The sequence below is a fragment of the Lepus europaeus genome, chromosome 8 (genome assembly GCF_033115175.1).
Source record: "Lepus europaeus isolate LE1 chromosome 8, mLepTim1.pri, whole genome shotgun sequence".
NCBI lineage: Eukaryota > Metazoa > Chordata > Mammalia > Lagomorpha > Leporidae > Lepus > Lepus europaeus.
In genome coordinates this window covers 95,115,459-95,130,366 of record NC_084834.1, presented here as the reverse complement: position 1 = coordinate 95,130,366, position 14,908 = coordinate 95,115,459, and the positions used below count along the sequence as shown (strand labels likewise).

Here is a 14,908-nt window from a genome sequence, read left to right as displayed (position 1 = left end):
AAAAGGAGCATAATATTATCTCTTTCAGAGCTGCCTGATCTTGAGCTCAATCTACATTTTTATGGTTCTAAACACAAGACTTAGCCTTAGCCTTAAGACGAACGAGTCCCTGAGTGCATGTGGTTTTCACGAACTTGACAAATCATCCCTTAGTAGAAAGGCCAGAAGCGAAAAAACAAACAAAAATCTGCCTGCAAATCAGACAGCATCAGTAAATAAAAGGCTCTGGCCTCCTTGGCTGTTGTGATTTAACCTTGGCCAGGAGTCCACGAAACAGACAGCTACTTCCTATGTCATCCCTGGCCTTTGTGTCTCCACTATAATTTTTGTTCAGCTGTCAAGTAGTTAGGGAAAAATGAAATATAGAATGGAAAAATTCAATGTGACTGCTTAGTCGGTAGACTAAGACACTGGATCTTGGGTGTCAAATGAATTGCAAGGCTTCATGGAAAGCATTAGCCAAAAAGGAATTAATCCAATCCATGCACCAGGCAGGTGCTTAAAACAGACTACGGCCTTTTCTTGTCCTTTCAGGAACTTCCAACAATTTCAGGATCACTTGCATGGCTGCTCTGCCCATGCGCAGGGCACTGACCATGGGCTTGAGTCATGGCCTGCACGGGGCAGTGGTGGCTTTGGGCTTCCATGGGCCTTCCTCCAGCAACAAGAAAGTAGCCACGCAGCCCAGGCCTGGCCTAGCCCAGCACCCCACCTTCTTGGCAATGACAGTAAACACATGACCCAACCCTCTAGGCTGCCTCAAAGCCTAACTGGGGTTTACTGAAGGTCACACAGTCACAGTGAGAAGGCCTGCTCACAACAGGAAACAACGAGGCTGAGGAGGAGGCATTTGGTGCAGTTACGACGCTGCTTGGGATGCCTGCATCCCACACTGGAGCGCTTGAGTTCATGTCCTGGCTTTGTTCCCAGCTCCAGCTTCCTGCTGATGTGCACCCTGGGAGGCAGCAGGTCTTGGGACCTGGACTGAGTTCTAGGCTCCTGGCTTTGGTGCGGGCCAGCACTGGCTTTTTTTTTTTTTTTTTTTTTTGACAGGCAGAGTGGACAGTGAGAGAGAGAGAGAGAGATAGAGAGAAAGGTCTTCCTTTACTGTTGGTTCACCCTCCAATGGCCGCCGTGGCCGGCGCGCTGCAGCCGGCACACTGCGCTGATCCGAAGCCAGGAGCCAGGTGCTTCTCCTGGTCTCCCATGCGGGTGCAGGGCCCAAGGACTTGGGCCATCCTCCACTGCCTTCCCAGGCCACAGCAGAGAGCTGGCCTGGAAGAGGGGCAACCAGGACAGAATCCAGCGCCCCAACCGGGACTAGAACCCGGTGTGCCAGCGCCGCAAGGTGGTGGATTAGCCTAGTGAGCCGCGGCGCCAGCCAGCACTGGCTTTTGTGGGCATTTCAGGAGTGACCCAGTAGATGGAAGATACTTCTCTCTCTCTTTCTGGCTTTCAAATAAAATGAGTAAATGTTCTTTAATTTAAAAAAGCAAAGAATGAGACCAAGAAAGCAAGACAGGAAGATGATGGAGTCGCCCATGGGAACTGAAGGGCTAGTGGCCACGTTCTTGATCCCATGAGCCGCCCTGTGTTCTCCCAGCTAGCAGCACCAATAAGCTCCCTGGGCCTGCTTCAGGTGGCCTGCCCCAGGTTTCTGATGGTATGCTTCTGCCGAAAGCAGCCACTGGTCACATCCCACAGGAGGTGAAACCATAAAACCCGGGGCTGCACATGAGGATCCACAGGCTGGCTCCTTAACAGGACTCATTTTTCCTCTCTCCACAGGGCTGATTCTCCATTCTTAACTTCTCTTCTATGTTCTTTGTGGAGATTAATATTCGAGTTTTCTTATGGACTCTGGCGAGCAGCTCTGAGCTGGCTCTGAGGTGGAGCTGTGGCACAGAGAATTAAGCCACTGCCAGCAAAGTCGCCATCCCATATGGGTGCCAGTTGGAGTTCCGGCTGCTCCACTTCCAACCCAGATTCCTGCTGATGGCCTGGGAAAGCAGTGGAGGATGGCAGAAGTGCCTGGGCCCCTGCACCGACGTGGGAGACCCGGATGAAGCTTCTGGTTGTTGCGGCCATTTGGGGAGTGAACCACCAGATGGAAGATCTCTCTCTGTATCTCTCCCTCTATGTAACTCTTTCAAATAAATAAATCTTTCTTTTAAAAAAATTAACAACTCAAACTAACTAAATAAAAAGAGCCTAAGCAACTGAGAACCGAGGGGAGGGCTACAGGACAGGCTTTTGGGGTGCAGCCTCCAGGACGACACCAGGGCTCCCCACCTCCTGGCATCCACGGCCATGGGCCATCTCATCCTAAAGAGGAACTTGCTCCAAACCAAAAGAACACAGCCACACTGAGGGAACGTCTATTCTGGGGTTAGGCTACAAAAGATTGTGATTCTGCCTGGCCAGCAAATTCTCCCTTAACCTGGCTGTGGTGGAGTGAGCTGCTGCGCGTGGGAGGCCCCTGTGGCAAGGAACTGAGGCTTCCTCCAGCCAACAGCTAACCAGGAAATGGGGTACGTGCTCCCATAGCCCACAAGCAACCAAATCCCGCCAACAAGTCCCACTTCTGCTTCTGAGCATGCTCAGGCCCCACCCAGCTGAGCCTTCGGACGGGACTGCAGTCCTGGCCAGCACCTGTGGCCACCTGGGAGGTCCTGAGGCCAAGCTGTACCTAGGTTCCTGCCCCACAAGCACTGGGAGAAAATAAACATGTTTTAACTAGACTGAATTAAACTAACTGTGGGGGTGATTTGTTTTGCTACAAAACATAACCAAAACAAAACTTAAGCAGGGGTTAGTGCTGTGACATGGCAGGCTAAGCCTCCGCCTGCAGTGTCCCATATGGACACCGGTTCAAGTCCCAGCTGCTCCTCTCCCAATCCAATTCTCTGCTTATGGCCTGGAAAAGTAGTGGAAGATGGCCTGGGTGCTTGGGCTCTTGCACTTACATGACAGACCCACAGGAAACTCCTAGCTCTTGGCTTGGATTGGCCCAGCTCCAGCCATTGCAGCATTTAGGGAGCGAACCAGCAGATGGAAGACCTTTTTCTCGGTCTCTCCCTCTCTGTCTGTAGCTCTACCTTTCAAATAAATAAATACATAATTTTAAAAAGCAACTTAAGCAGGAAGCAGTGGAACAGCGGATTAAGCCACCATCTGGGATACCTGCATCCTGTATCAGAGTCCCATCTCTACTTCCAACCCAGCTCCTGTCAACGTGACCCTGGGTGAAAGCAGATGATGGCTCAAGTCGTTGGGTCCTTGGGTCTCCATGTGGGAGACCTGCGTGGAGTTTCTGGCTTCAGCCTGATTCACTCCTGCCTGTTGTAGCCATTCGGGGAACAAATCAGCAGATAAAAGATCTCTCTCCTCCCCCTACCTCTCAAATAAAATAAATAAATAAAATTCTAAAAAGACTGCAGGAGGGTCCTTCCCTCAAGGGAATGCAGGCACACCTCAATTCTGGTAGCAGACGGGTGGTCATCTATAAGAAGGGAAAGCAGGTTCACGCTGCATGGGGGTAGAGGTGCAGGTGAGGGGAAGAGGTACAACTGCTGGTGGGTTCGGGGAATACAAGGTGACAAGAATGCTTTAAAATGGGCTTTGGCGATAGTTATACAATTCTACAAATATAGTTTAAAAAGCAATTAATTACATATTTTAAATAGTCAAATTGTATCTGAGTTATAGCTCCATAAACCCTGCATGTAAAAAAAATTGCTAAATTCATATTAGATTTTGTTCTGACATAAAGTTTCTCAATGTAAAATGTAATAGGCATGTCACAAAATCAAACCAACAGAAACCGGCAGTTTGCCTAGTTCACCGCCATGGTCACCAGCAGCCCTGGGCTCCTGCCACCACCACACGCCTAAGCATCCCAGGGACCTGACTTTCACAGCAGCCATGAAGAGCCTGGTGTGGCCCTGCGCCTATGCCTGTGTCGTTCAGGATCCCGACTCCAGGGCAGAAACACCTCCCTGCTTATGCTTGGACCACAAGCCGGGGCTCCAGCACCCAGCAACAGGAAGAGGGAGGCTGCCCAACTGCTTGGGCCTTCACGGCAGAAGGCACAGTCTCCCGTGGCTTCTGATTCATTTGGTGCAATATTTGTAGTGAACCCTGTAGACCACACGACAGAGAGTGATCCTGGAGAGATGCTAAGAATCAAACATTAAAAATCCCTTAATCTGGAGCTGATCAGAGGGAGGTGGACAGCCCTGGCCCACAGCCAAGTTGCTAGACAGCAGGAAGCAAGTGGCTGGGCTCTCTCATCCTCCCCTAGGATCCAAGAGTCTACAGCACTGGAGTGAAGTCCGATTGGGAGCTTGCAATGCGCCCCGCTCTGCTCCGAGCACTTCACACGCAGTGGCTCACTTAGTGCTCACCCCAGGGGTGAAGAGCAGGTAACTCTACGGTCTCTATTTCACAGACAGAAGCACACTAGACAGAAAGTCAGGGCGCCAGGCTCCAGGAGGAGCCACACTGTGCACTCCCCTGCTGCCCACTGAGCCCTGGAGGCGGCCTCCACTCTCGCAGGGTGAGCTTGCCTTCTGTCTTCCCACGTTTGCAAGGTCACTTCCTTGCTGGGAATACCTTCACCATGGCTCTGCGTGAGGTTCAGCCTTGGCTTGTCATGACCATGAGCGTCAGGTGGCCCAAGCTTCCATAGATAGCGTACTGAGCCCCTCGTACGGTCTGCACTGGGCTCAGAACCGGGTGTATGTGGCCACTACACAAATGTGGGCCCTTCCCCTCTGCCCCGAGTTGACAGGAATTGGAAATGTAAATTACTCGTTATGCAATTTTATAAAGTATGGCAAGTGCTGCAGAGGAAATGAACTGAGTGATGTATGAAGATTAAAAGGGGGACAATTTCATTCGGGGCACCAGAGGAAGCTTTGTCGAGGACATGAGGAGTAAGATAACGTCTGGAGGATGAGAAGTCGGCGGAGCAAGGCAGGCCGGGGAGGCAATGTTCAGGCAGCAGCCGACCCTTTCACGCGCACCAGGAAGACTGTCAATCACAGACAATGAAAGGGCTGGCTCAGAGGTGGAGAAGGCAGAATCCTCGCGCAGTGCCGCTGGGGACGGAAGAGGAGGCTGCCTGCAGGTGCACAAGGTTGGCCGTTCCTCATGAAGTTAAACAGAAAGCCACCGTTTGACCAGCAATGCCACTTAGAGAGAGAAAACCCAAGAGATCTGAGAGCAGGGACGCGCACAGAGACCCGCACCTCCATGCACTGCAGCGTGCTTGACAGGAGCCGAGACACCGGAACAGCCAGAGCGTCCATGGAGGGATGGGCACGGCTCTCCCGGCAGGACCTCAGAACAGGGACTAGAGAGGGAGGCGGGCACCTTAGCAACGGGCCTGGCTTCCTTGCTTCTCTCTATTGAGGCAGGCATCACAGGCCTCATGGGGCAGACATGCCAAGCCTGGGCCCAGACGAATGGAACCCGGAGCCAGGGCCGAGAAAAGCCGCTCTGTGGAGCACTCCCCCTCTTAGAGACCACAGGCCCCTCCCTTTCCACCCAGAGAAGCTGAGCTCCAGGGAGCGGTGTGCTCTCTGCAACCCACTGCCCCCTCCCGCTAACCCTCTGGGGAGCCTTGTCTCCATCAGCTCCCTTTGATGGTGTGAGCTGCCCCCTGGGCCCCTCTGCAGCGGAGCCTTTGACGTGCAGGCTGTGGGCGGCTGTGATCAGTGGGGAGCCATCTTCCACCCAGGCAGAGGGGAGGAGGGGTAGCACACAAAGGCAGGGGTGAGGGCACCTGAGGACAGGGCAGCAGCGGGTGCGTTGGGGGAGCTGCAGCGGACTGGGCTTTGAGGTCCGCTTGGTGGCCAGCTCGAGTACTCTGGAAGTTCTGGGCTCTGGCCAATCCATGACTGTTTCCCTTCTCCAGTCCTTCCCCGACCCCGAAGATACACAGGGCAAGGCCCACAGCTCCACAGACGGACAGATGTCACAGAGAGGACGGACGTGCCTCTGGGCATGGATCTCAAAGACGTTCTGCAGCAGAATGAACTTGTCTTTTTTATATTTATATATGTATATGTATTTTTAATAAGAGACATATTTATTTGCAAGGCAGAGTTAGAGAGAGAGGGAGATAAACAGATTTTTCATACACTGGTTTACTCTCAAGTGGCTGCAACAGCTGGGGCTGGGCCAGGCTACAGCCAGGAGCCAGGAGTTCCTTTCCGGTCTTCCACATGAATGGCAGGGACCCAAGCACTTGGGCCGTCTTCTGCTGTTTTCCCAGGCGCATTAGCAGGGAGCTGGATCGGAAGCAGAGCAGCCAGGACTTGAACCAGGTGCTCTGATGAGGGATTCTGCTGGCGGAGCCAACAGCTTAACCCTCTGTGCCACAATGCTGGCCACGAGCTTATCTTTTAATTCTATTTCCCAGACTGATATAGGCGCAGACTGATACAGGGAGAGGGCTTCTCTCTGCCGTTCACTCCTGAAGCCTGGACACCTGTGGTTGGCCTGGACTGGCTGAAGCCTACAGCCAGGAACAAAGTCCAGGTCTCCCGTGTGAGTAGCAGGGTCCAACCACTGTTGCCTCCCAAAGTCTGCATTAGCAGGAAGCTGGAGTCAGGAGCCAGAGCCAGAGCCAGGATTCCGACCCAGGTGCTCGATGTGGGTCACAGCTGTGTTACCCGCTAGGCAAAATGCCTGCACCCCCCCCCCCACCCGCCCCCTGCAACTTTGGGCAGTATCCTCACAGAGGCTCGGCAGCGCAGCAAAATGTCCAGAACGGGACGGTTCCCTGGGATGGAACCCCTGCTGAGCCCCTGCTCCATGACACGACTTCTCTGCACTGGGTTTCTTTCGTCCATAAAGCAGGGATCACAGTGCCTGTCCCACGCGTGTGCTATAAAACCAAAGAGGTGGTGCAGGCAGATGGAAGCCACTAGCTAAGCACTGGCTCTCGTCACTGCCAGGTCTGAGAGCGCCCCTCCACTGCCTCGGAAAATGCCCCCACCCGGAGAACCCCTCGGCAGACACTTATCATCGCTCCAGGCAGTGGGGATCTCGCCTCTCGGCCACTCCACCCCTCCCCCACCCACCCGCCTCTGGCACTCACAAACCAAGACCTGCAGGATGCCGCGGGCACCGGGCACAGAGTGTTAACAGGGAGAATCGGGCTCTCGTTCCTCAGGAAAGTTCGTCCCGAAGCTGTCCCTGCTCCCTCCCCCAGCGTCACTGCACCTGTCCTTGCTTCTTTATACATCTCTGGTGTCCCAGAGGGCTGGGGGCTAACTTAGCTCCAAGATGACTGGCACTTTCAGGTCTTCCCTTGTTTCTTAAAGATTTATTTACGTATTTGAGGCCAGCGCCGCGGCTCACTAGGCTAATCCTCCACCTGTGGCGCCGGCACTCTGGGTCCTAATCCCGCTTGGGGCGCTGGTTCTGTCCCAGTTGCTCCTCTTCCAGTCCAGCTCTCTGCTGTGGCCCGAGAAGGCAGTGGAGGATGGCCCAAGTGCTTGAGCCCTGCACCCGCACAGGAGACCAGGAGGAAGCACCTGGCTCCTGGCTTCGGATCAGCGCAGCATGTTGGCCATAGTGGCCATTTTGGGGGTAAACCAATGGAAGGAAGTCCTTTCTCTCTGTCTCTCTCTCAGGGTCCACTCTGTCAAAAAAAAAAAAAAAAAAAAAACCCTCGTAGGGGTAGGCATTTGGCCTGGTGGTTAAGGCCTCTTGGAAGACCCATATCCCACATGCCTGGTTCCATCCCAGCTACTCCACGCTTCAATCCAGCTTCCTGCTAACCTGCCTGGGAGGCAGCAAATGCTTGGGTCCCTGCTACCCATGTGGGAGCCTGAGAGAAAGTGCCAGGCTCTTGGCCCAACCCCAGCTGATGCAGGTATTTGGGAAGTGAGCTGATGAATGGGAGATCTTTTCTCCATCTGTCTCTGTCCCTTTCAAATACATTTTAAAAATTAAAAATATAGAACCTTCCGGAACCATAGCCCACAACCATGCCATCCACCTCCTTCCTGGGCTGCCCATGAGCTGCAGGAAGAAGTACTCTTGTGCTCTCGCGCCTGCCCCACCCCCACCTTCTAAGGAAGAGTCAAGGGAAACAGAAATGAATGGGGGAGAAAGGATGTGTTTTGTGCATTTTGCACATCCTGCCTATTTCCTTCAAGTGTCACTGGTCAGAGCCATTTGACTGGGATACGGGCATCTTAATCGGTGTCTTAACCACTAGGCTAAACGCCCACCCCAGAGGTTATGTTTCAGTAACAGACATGCTGGGCGCAGTGAGTAGCTGCATGTACCTCTGTGTAAGAGCCTTCCAGAGGGGCCGGCGCTGTGGTGTAGCGGGTAAAGCCTCCACCTGCAGTGCTGGCATCCCATAAGGGCGCCAGTTCGAGTCCTGACCATTCCACTCTGGTCCAGCTCTCTGCTGTGGCCTGGGAAAGCAGTAGAAGATGGCCCAAGTCCTCGGGCTCCTGTACCCATGTGGGAGACCTGGAAGAAGCTCCTGACTCCTGGCTTTGGATTGTTGTAGCTCCAGCGGTTGCAGCCATCCGGGGAGTGAACCAGTGAATAGAAAACCTTTCTCTCTCTCTCTGCCCCTGCCTCTCTATTACTTTGCCTTTCAAATAAGTAAATAAATTTTTTTTAAAAAAAGAAAAAGAGCCTCTGGAAAGAAGACATCCCTGTCACAGAGCCTCTAGGCTCTGCAGAGGCCCTGGCTCATCCTTGCTTAGTTCCTGATTCACTTTGTCACTAACACCCCCACCCCCACCTTGGATCTGAGCCAAAATCTTTTTTTTTTTTTTTAAGAATTATTATATTTTTTGAAAGCGTTACAGAGAAAGGTAGAGCCAAAGAAAGAGAGAGGTCTTCCATTTCTGGTTCACTCCCCAAATGGCCACAACAGCCAGAGCTGCGCTGATCAGAAGCCAGGAGCCAAGAACTTCCTCCGGGTCTCCAATGCAGGTGTAGGGGCCCAAGGACTTGGGCCATCTTCCACTTCTCTCCCAGGCCAAAGCAGAGAGCCAGATTGGAAGTGGAGCAGCCGGGTCTCCAACTGGTGCCCATATGGGATGCCGGTGCCGCAGGCAGCAGCCTTACCCACTACCCCACAGCACTGGCCTCTCCATGAACATTTTGACATTGCCTTGTACTTGGCAAGAGTGCTTCAAGGATGGTGCAGTGTGCTCAGTATTCGTGCATCAGAAGGCGCCTGACGGCACCTGGTCTCACGGTTACTGGTGCTGTTTCATCTCCAGGCTAAACCGTGGCTCCCAGATGCCTCCACTGTAAAAAGCCCGCCTTTCCCACTCAGCAGTGTGTAAGCCACAGGGGCGGAGGGAGGGACACGGTGGGGACATCCTGCTTTCCTACAATCCTCTCGTCTAATGGTGTTGGTGGACACATTAGTTTGCGTGGGCTGCCGGAACACAGGACTGCGCGTGGGTGACCTGCACCACATCAATGTGTCGCCTCAGAGTTCTGGAGGCTGGGAGTCTGAGACCACGGTGTCGGCAGGGTTAGTGGCTTCTGTCCCGGGCCTGTGCCCTTGGCTGGCAGATGCCATCTTCTCCCGTGTCTCCTCCCACCGTCTTCGCTCCATGCAAGCCGGAGTCCACAGTCTCTCTTCTGGGTAGGACGCCAGTCATGTGGGATTAGAGCCCCCTAATGACCTCATTTTAACTTGGTCACGTCAGTAAGTTCCCTATCTCCAAGTAAGGTCATCTTCTGAGACTGGGGATTAGGACTTCAACATATGAAATTTGGGGGGATACAGTTCAGCTGCTGCTGATTCTCGCCTGAATCCATCCTGTCCTGTCCTGTCCTATTCTATTCTATTCTATTCTATTCTATTCTATTCTATTGAGAGAGAGAGAGAGAGAGAGAGAGAGAGAGAGAATGAACATGAACCACTGGTTCACTCCTCAAATGTCTTCAACAGCAGGGCTGAAGCCAGAAGCCAGGAACTCAATCCAGGTCAACCACGTGGGTGGCAGGGACCCAGGTACTTGAGCCGTCACTCAGCTGCCTTCTGGGGTGTGCATTAGCAGGAGGCTGGGATCAGGAGCGAGGCTGGCATGTGAATGTGGGCACTGCAGTGTGGGATGCGGGTACCCCAAGGGGTGTCTTAACTGAAGAGCCTGCATTTTTTTTATTGGGGTCTGCAGTTGGTTCCCTGGGACACTTTCAAAGTTGTTGCTTTTCATGCTTGTTGCTTAGGGCCGTGCCTGCCCCATCCATGAGGGGCAGGGAAGCTGACTGACAGGGGGCTCAGGGGGGCTGCAGCGAGGCCTCCGCTTAGCTGTAGACGGCAGGGAACTGGATGGTCCTTCAGAGATGGGCCAAAAGGAGGTGGGAGGCCAGGCCTTGGAGCCCTGTCTAAGCTGCACTTGGCCTTGGCAGCTTCCTTCTCTGACGCTCGGGGAGAGGCTGGGCCAGCAGTTGGGGGATGAGAGCCAGGGTCCTGTGGGGAGGCCTGGGCATGTCTACCAGGGCCTCGGGCCCAAGAGTGTTGCAGAAGGGTGGTCTCCCCCATCTGCATGTATTCGCTGGCCCTCCTTGGAAAAGAGCTTTCCTTCGTCAACTGGGCATGGTTTCTGGTTCCTTCTAGAGAGGCAGGGCCAGTTTTCCCGAGTGAGGAGTGGAGCAAGTTAGTTGTCCTCATGCTTGCTCTTGATTTGCCTTTGAGGGTCCCTCCCTCTGTAATAAGGGAATAAAAACCATGCTCTATGACTGTCTTAGTATAAAGGTAAATATATATTAGTTCATAGTCCTCGTTATAGATCTTTAGTTCTTATAGTTTTTTCCTTTTGAAACAACATCTCATGGGCATTTGGTGCTGTGCCCCCAGTGCCTGATGGGTAGGGTAGCCCTGGTTAGGCCCAGGGACCAGGCAGTACCAAGGGAAGAGGGCTGCTCAGAGGCGTAGACCTGTGTGGGCTGAACAGGGTGACCCTGGGGAGCCATGGAGGAGGGAGTGCTTAGCTCCAGTGCAGAGCTGCTGTGTAGGAAAGCGAGTGTTGCCAAAGCTTTCCATTTTTCAGGAGAATCCAGAAATAGATGCTTTAAAACCTATTTATAGGCCGGCGCCACAGCTCACTAGGCTAATCCTCCACTTGCGGCGCCGGCACACTGGGTTCTAGTCCTGGTTGGGGCGCCAGTTCTGTCCCAGTTGCTCCTCTTCCAGTCCAGCTCTCTGCTGTGGCCTGGGAAGGCAGTGGAGGATGGCCCAAGTGCTTGGGACCTGCACCCGTATGGGAAACCAGGCGAAGCACCTGGCTCCTGGCTTTGGATCGGCACAGCGCGCCAGCCATAGTGGCCATTTGGGGGGTGAACCAACAGAAGGAAGACCTTTCTCTCTGTTTCTCTCTCACTGTCTAACTCTGCCTGTCAAAAAAAAAAAAAAACTATTTATTCTCATTTTATTTGAAAGGCAGACAGACAGAGATCTTCCATCCATTGGTTTACTCCTCAAATGCCCACAACAGCCAGAGCTAGGCCAGACTGAAGCCAGTAGACAGACCTTCATCCAGGACTCCCACGTGGGTGGCAGGGACCCAAGTACTTGGGTCATCACCTGCTGCCTTTCAGAGTGTGCTTTAACAAGAAGATGGACTGGGAGTGGAACTGGGACTTGAACCCTGGCACTCTGATATGGGATGCAGGCATCGCAAGCAAACCATGGTGTCCAATGCCTGCCTTCCCTCGCACCTCCCCACATCATTTTAAATGGCCCTGCGTCAAGTTTGTGAAAGATCCACGTGTTGGTTGTGGCCCTAGGGTGGCAGGAGTCTGCAGACAGTGACCCTGCCGAGAGGTAGGTGGTGCCCATTGCCACACCCAGTACCACGCTGAAAACCCTCACGTGGAAGGGGCTTGGCCACGTTTGCTGAAGAATGAGTGAATGTTTGGATGCTTGCTAAGGCTGCTTGTTACAACTCAGTTGTGTTTTCTGCAACAGAACTAACTGAATATCGACAAACCCAGCCCTGGGTTATGTTGCAAAGGGAAAAACAACTCTGCCTTGGGTTGTGCATAGCACCTGAAACAGACATGCAGGAATGACAGTGGTGAGAAGCCTCGTGAAGCTGGAGATTGTGAACTGGATAGGGGCTGCCGAATGATGCAGGCACTAGTGGGAGAATCGGAGGGGAGTTCCTGGTGCCTTGTATATTAAAATTCTAATTTTTCTATTTTTTAAAGATTTATTTTATTTATTTGAAAGACAGAGTTACAGAGAGAGGTAGAGACAGAGAGAGAGGTCTTCCATCCACTGGTTCACTCCCCAGATGGCCACAACAGCTGGAGCTGAGCCGATGCAAAGCCAGGAGTTTCTTCCGGGTCTCCCACATGGGTGCAGGGGCCCAAGGACTTGGGCCATCTTCTACTGCTTTCCCAGGCCATAGCAGAGAGCTGGATAGGAAGTGAAGCAGCCGGGTCTCGAACTGGTGCCCATATGGGATGCTGGCACTGCAGGCGGTAGCTTTACCCTCTATGCCACAGTGTGGCCCCAAGAGAAATTGCATTTTAGGAAAGAAAGGTGATAATGACCCCAGTCTCCCCAGGCAATTCAGATGAGGAAGGCAGAAATGATTCTTTTATTTTCCCCCTCCTCCAAACTGGCCAAGTGGTGCTGTTTGTGATGTGACCATTCCCCGTGTGGAGGCAGGGACAGCGGTGAACACGCACCGAGCCACTGCAGCGCAAAGCACACGCACATTCGTCTCACGTGCAAAACTCACTGCCCAGGAGGAAATCCGGCCTCAGGAGTGGAGGAGGAGAAATCCCGCGTGGCCAGAGTGCAGGAAGTCACTCGCTTTGCACTCGCTCAGCCCTGAGTCTGAGCTGCGGGAGGCACACGGAGGGTAGGAGCTTCCCTGTGTGTTTGTGGGAACCTGAGCAGGCGGGGGGATGGGCTGAGAGTCTCTGTTGAGACCCAGGCCTCCTGGGCTCTGCAGCTTCTGCCTCCTGGTCCTTGCAGTGGCTGCTTGGAGATAGGAAGCACGGTGCGCTCGGTGACGTTCATGGAGGTATCACGTGGGCCTGCAACAACCCCTTGACACTTGGTTTTTTGCTTGTTCCACAGACAAGAGGGCTGAGAGTGTGAAGGAGTAAGTTTGCGTCCCCGCCAGCTAGGACGGCAAAGGGGCCATTCCAAAGGAGCTGGGAGAGGCCTGCCTTCCCCGGAGCTGTTCCCGGCAGCCCAGCGTCCCTGGCCCGATTAGCCAGCCTCTCCTTCCTTCCCCAAGGGAAGCTTTGTGTTGTTTGAGGGAAAGGAGGAGGCGGAGGGAGCAGGAAGGTGGCCTGTAGAGAGACCCCCGCAGAGGAGCTGGTGCTGGTGACCGGCTGCTTTCCCGTCATCGACTGAACAAACGTCAGAAGGTTTTAAAAAAAATAGCCAGACGGTAACTTTGACTTTGGTTTTGTTTTGGGGTTAAAATGCTGAGCGATGAGCAGCTGCAGACCCTCTTCCTTGTCTCCCGGTGGCCACACACTTTCAGAAGTGGACTGGAGGCAGAACAGGATGAGTCTTCGACCTTCGCTTCAAAACAACACAGAAAGGCCCTCTCCCTCCCTTCCCCCAAGCTTTTGGTTTGGTCAAAGCTTTCACGCTGTCCTGTGACAGCTCAGGTTTCCCAACTTTCTGTTTAGCAAATTCCTTTTCCTATCACGAGATTTTAAGACTTTGTCTTCTCGCACCAAGGCGTGAAGCTGTGAGTCAGCCACCGCCTGTGGTGCCAGCATCCCATACAGGCTCAGGTTCAAGTCCCGGCTGCTCCTCTTCTGATCCAGCCCTCTACTGAGGCCTGGGAAAGCAGTGGAAGATGGCCCCAGTGCCTGGGCCTCTGCACTCGCGTGGGAGACCTGGAGGAAGCTCCTGGCTCCTGGGTTAGGATTGGCCCAGCTCCGGCCATTGTGGCCATTTGGGGAGCGAACCAGCAGATGCAAGACCTTTCTCTGACTCTCCCTCTCTCTGTCACTCTGCCTTTCAAATAAAAAATCTTTAAAAAAAAAAAAAACTCTCTTTAAAAAAAAAAAGAAGGAAGAAAGAAAAGGAGTGGGAATTTTTCAGAGGAGAGGAACGAGGCCATGGAAGTGCTTGGAGAAAGACTACAAGTTCTGTGCGGCCAATGCAGCCACAGCTCTTTCATCCAAACTTATTCAGGGGCCTAAGCACCTGAGCCATCTTCTGCTGCTTCCCCAGGCCACAGCAGAGAGCTGGATCAGAAGTGGAGCAGCTAGAACATGAACAGCCACCCACATGGGATGCTGGCGCTGCAGATGGAGGCTTATCCTACTATGCCGCCGGCCCCAGTTACTTTTTCTTACATTTCTGTCATCACGGATGAGCTCAATGGTGCACTCAGCAGATGGGTCTAAACCCTCAGCAGCAAGCAGCTCGCCCCACAGGGCTAAGTGCACACGACTTCGCCAGTGGAATAGCAAGCTTTCTTGGAATAGAAGGGAGTGAAAGGGATGTGTCTAAGAGAGTAAATTTCAAACACATCTCTGTCTTCCTGGACACGAAGTGTGACAGAATATACCAGTCCAAAATACACCATCTTCCCCTTCATAAGGGGTATTTTTAACAAGAAGACAATTGAAAAGAAACTCTGCCTTCCCCCTGTTTACCGGAAAGCGGAAAAGTTTGTAAACCTATCTCCCCTGCCCTCCCTAGAGAAAGACACAGTCAACCAGCAGAGACAACTTGAAACACTCATCGGCCGGGTCAGGCGCAGAGGAATCCACATCACCAACCTTGCTACACAGCCCTTCTCTTCCACCAGCTCCCGTATGACCTGCCCACAACGCACGCACTGCCCTAGAAACTCAGAGGTCTTTGTCCTCACCTTGCTGCTTCTCTAAAAACGTATTGTTCTTCTGTTCAGATGCAAGGTAG

General features: G+C 53.1%; 1 protein-coding gene across 1 annotated transcript in view; it reads right to left on the bottom strand.

The window, feature by feature from the left end:
* Positions 1-14,908, bottom strand: part of SCD5 (stearoyl-CoA desaturase 5) — a 159,219-nt gene that overhangs the window by 78,831 nt on the left and 65,480 nt on the right. The window lies entirely within an intron of this gene.